The following is a 5,336-nucleotide window of genomic DNA, read 5'->3' on the forward strand; positions in this document are numbered from 1 at the left end:
TCATAAATTAGAAATTTACTAGCGGCGCGCTTTGATAATCGATATGACTTCGGCGCAATAATAACGATAAAATGTGCGTTTCACCTTTTATGGAGCCTCATAAAAAATGTATCTGTGGCTATATCTAATATGAACGTAAATGGAAATGCAAATATTCACTTAAAAACTACTTTTCCCAAATTAAATAAAAATTCTATACTTTTATGAAAAGAAAACGAAACGAATTAATCGTTTATTTTGATAATAACTGTCAATCGATATCAATTTAATGAAATCTATAATTTATAAATGAATCAAACAAAAATATTAATAAAAACAATTAAATTAAAGAATTTTATGATTATACTTTAAGGAAATTAGCTAAAATTTTTATAATAATATTTACTATAATTTATATAAAAATATTAAAACTGTTAAACAATAGTTTTATATACCAAAGACTATAACTGATAACATTTATAAATACATTTTTCACTTGTAGTTGTCCATTTAACTTGTTTACTGACATATTTCTTTGAGTGTAAACTAACGTTTTACCAACCCACACGCATTTTTATTTAAAAACTTCACTGACCAGAATGACATTGGTTGTGCCATCTTTATGTGACATCTCAGCGATTAAGCTACAGCAGATACAGATACACCCAGGCACAAGTGCTCCACTTTATAACTACTTACTTCAGTGTTGAAGTTTCGGAGTTTTAAGAAAGCACAAAAACAACAACAACAACTGAATTTATGTGCATTAACTGCTTCGGTGTGGTTTACATTAAAAAAAGATAGAAAAATTAAAAATAGTTAGAACATTAATTCAATATTTTATGATTTTATGATGGCTCTCATTTACCAGAATATATAATCAGTAGTAACTTTGGAGATAAATTTTAAATGTGAAGTTAAATATACAATTTTATTTAATGGCAAAGACTTAATTTTACGTTAACTACCACATAAAGTGGTGGACATTTATGGCATTAAAATAGTAAAAAGGGTCGAAAGTAGTTAATTATTGAATCTCCTTTTATTTGTAAGTTACGAAGAAATAGTACTACTAAAGAATACTACTTTGAATACTACTTCATACATATTTTTAGGGAAAGGTGTTGAGTTATTTTTATTTGAAAGTTTCAATGCCACAAACTGAAGGCAATAGTTTATCAACACGTGGTCACAAATTTCTAAGATAAGCATGAAGCATAGTATAAAGAAGACTTTGATAGTGTTTTAATGTCAATTAGTAAATTCTCTAACAATGTATTTAGATAATCCTAATAGTAATACTACGCTATATCTTCCTTTAAACGGTTTCACTAAGGATTGCCAAGTTTATAGAACTGTCAGATTGGTTTTCCTTTACCTAATGGGCGAGTCGTTACCTTCTTTCCGCGTTGAATGTATACTGATCTAAATCTATGTACATACCAACGCCATTCCTATGGTACCACAATGGCCCACCATTTGAACTCAAGTGGGCTTTTTGTGATGTAAGGACGCCACTCCAACCTACCTACCTATTCGGATGGTTAATCATGATATTTTTTTATGGATTTTCTATCATTTGCAGAAATTCTTACTCAGTTTTTAGAATACAGAATGTTTACATTTTTTAAATATATTTTCAAAAATACAAGTATGTTAATTCCAAATAAATACATTTTTTAAATGATTGGAAAATCGTATTTATTCTGAGTGTACGAATAAGTACAACCTAATTTAAATGACTTCTCGTTAAATTGAACATAAAAAGTAGAGAAAAGTAAATTTCCATAAAAAAAATTTGTTTCTGCCGGTTATGGAATCATCTCAACTTCTATCAAGGCACTTATTGAGTATAAGCGTTATTTATCTTAAAAATCTATTACACAAATTCCGTATGTATTCATTTCCAATTGTCGAAAATGTCGATAAAATCATGAAAATTGTCGGGTTCAAATGAGATGTAAACATGCCTAAAGATTGCACAAAAAACATTTTTGAAACCATTTATATAAGGCTGGATATAAAAAGAAGCCCAAATATAAGTTTCACACAAATTAACTCAAAAAAACCTCATGAACCGCATTTCGATCTGTGAATTGACTCATTTCTGAAGCGGTTGGTGACTGCTGATAAAAAGTAGATCGTGGATCACTTACGACAACGTCAAGCGAAAACGGTCGTGGTCAAACCGCGGAGAGCCGACTGTAACGGTGGTCAAGCAAGGATTGACTGTCAGGAAGGTTTTCTGTGTTTGATGAAATTGAAAGGAATCATCTATTATAAGCTGCTACCTTACGGCAAAACTCTTAATTTCGAACTGTACTATAAACAATTTGACCGTCTAAAGGAAGCAAACGCACAGAAACTGCCAGCTCTGGGCGACAGGAGAGATATTGTGTTCCACCAGGACAATGCCAGGTCACACACATCAATAATGAATAACCAAAAGCTGCAGAAGCTTGGTTGGAAACTTCTTATCCACCTTATAGTCTAAACCTGGCACCAAATGATTACCATCGGTTGCTATCCATGGCGAACGCTTTTTTTGGTGAAAAATTTGCATTAAGAGAGGCTTTTGAATCTTTTGCTAATAGAGACGAGGGCTTATATGAGAGAAGCATAATGAAATTTTAATTTACGCAGTGTATTAAAAGAGATTGATTGTTTATAATTGATCATCGAACAAAATCATAAATATTTTTGTCACTTAATCTTACTTATAGGCCATTACTTCTGTGATATTCTTTATTAAACAGCTTGTCATATACTAAATTGACATACTTTTTAATATATTAATGAGAGAGTTAAGTATTATGAAAATAAAGGTACCTTATTACATTATTATAGACTAAGGTGACCACAACTTCTATTAATATATTTCCGTTTTTGAGTTGATCAAACTTCAATCTCTGAGCCAAAATTTGACATAGATCTCTCTAGAGTGATCTATTATAATTTAAGCAATACAGAATCAAAAATATATTGCCAACATAAGGCTTGATTATAAGTTTTTACTTTAATTAATTTATTTCTATTTTTGAGTTGATTAAACTGCAATCAATAAGCTCGAAGTAATCAGATGTTTTTATTTCAAAATTCCAAAGATAGAGCTTTCAAATTTGTTCTATCATATCATAACTATTTGATCTAAATATAATCTATTGCATTTTATGTAGAATCAAAAATATATTGCCGATTTCAGTCTTAACTATAAATCATTACTTCAATCAATTTGCTCTCATTCTTGAGTGATTAAACTTCAAGTACTAAACTGTAAGATCTCTAATAATCTATTATGTTCATTTAACAAAAAATCCGATTAACTCGTTACCATTATAGAGTTGATCATAATTACATTAATTAAGAATTACATTTTTAAGATCCGGAAAATAACGTTTAATGTCTAGTATTGCACTAATGAATTTAAACTGGAATAATGTCTTCTGACATAACTCTAAGATTATTTACACCAAGTTAAATAATAGTTATTGTAAGTCTACTTTTTTTAAGATAACTAATTAATGTTAAGAGTTCCCAAAGTACTTAAATAGATAATATTATTAATAAAGAGTTTTGCTGCACTTCAACTAAATGGCAACGATACTGCACAATCACTACCGGGAATCTTTTGAAAAACCTATAAAAACCAGAATTTTATGTCGGATATTAAAAATCTTTCTCGTAGATTGTCAAAATGATTTGTCCATTTGTCCACTTGGACATAAAAACATAAAAACATAAAATGTAGTTTTAAAATTTTTACAAACTTGCCATCAAAACAAATTATGTTCTGTCATTAAATCAGTGATTTGCAATAAGATTTATGTTTAGCACTGATAAAATTTATAATGAAACATAAATGAAACTTAATTAATTGGTTAATTAAAATTATGTATACGAGTAGATTATTTAAATCCACATTGTCACATACTCGAATGTGACATTATGAACATATGTCTATACTATATACTATATACGTTTAATGCACATATGGTATATAAATTTAGAAGTGATTAATGTGAGGCTCTTGTTTATTGGCATATTTACTGGCAGAATTAAATCAAATTTTCAATCAAAATAACTTAAAACTTTGCAAAATAATTTTGACATTATCATTAAAATGTCACTTCGCAAACATATCAAGTCACATGATGCATTGAGTTCTGTGCTGGAAATTTATGTTGATTTTATTCATCAATTTAAAGCCGTTTTGGTTTATTGTGCAGTCGAAGAAACCACCTTCTCCAGATATGGTAAATCTCTATTCGCATTCATAGACGTACGTACCGGTTACATTTGTTTATTGTGCTCTTATATGGTCTCTTGCCTATTTGCATTGCCTGAAGGTGGTGACTTAATCCTGGCGGGTGTAATTTATATGCACTACGTTACATCCGTACAGGCTGTCAGACAACAACAAATCAACTGCGACAAACGCCCACTTTCGAATTGTTTTGATATGCATTGAATTAGATTTGCAAACTCTAAGATACTCGTACTTCAAGTCCGTAGTTCAACGCTAAGCAAATTATTGCTGTAAACTATAAAGTTCAACGGTTGTTAAATATTTCAAATGTTACTACAAAGTAAATATTTAAAAATATTTATTTACATAAATTGAATCAAATATATGGCATCATTAACGCAATAAACATTTTGCCAAATAATTGCTCACATTTTGTTTAAATAAAGATTGTGTTGAACCTTTAAAGCTTGTAACCTTTTAATAATTGACGTAAATATAAATTTTAATGAATTTATTTATTACTATTTTTTATAAATTTTTTTTTTTTTTTGACTTACATAGAAGGTAAAAATTGTTAAAAACACTAGGGAACCAAAAAAACTTGACTCGAAAAGAATGGTTAGAAAAAAGTTTCATATTGCAACCAACACATTCTTCGACACAACAGATCACATTCTTCAAATAGAGGTTAAAAAAGGGTATCATGTTTGGGATACATTGATCTAAGCTAAAATAACGTATTAAATATATTTGTAGCATTTTAAAAGATTTGACCAATATCACATCTCGGCAAAGCGATGTCCTCAGTTATATAGTAAAAGCAACCGAAAACAATAGTATTAGTTTCCACTTTCCTTTTTTATAAGTATTATTTAAATATTAGTTACTTTTCCACTCCATGAAAATGACCAAGGAATAACAGTGTTAATGGGTTAAAGGGATTCGATAAGCATGATGTCGAAGGAGTGGGAAATTCAAAGAATAAGTACAGATAATTTTTTTCTTGGTCTCTACATAGTAATTGCCATTGCAGTAATGTTATATTTAATGGATGGAGATTGTAAGTATATGTATAACATATCTATGCTCTAGAAAAATTACGGGTATATAC

The sequence above is a fragment of the Teleopsis dalmanni genome, chromosome 1, assembly GCF_002237135.1.
Source record: "Teleopsis dalmanni isolate 2A chromosome 1, ASM223713v2, whole genome shotgun sequence".
Taxonomy (NCBI): domain Eukaryota; kingdom Metazoa; phylum Arthropoda; class Insecta; order Diptera; family Diopsidae; genus Teleopsis; species Teleopsis dalmanni.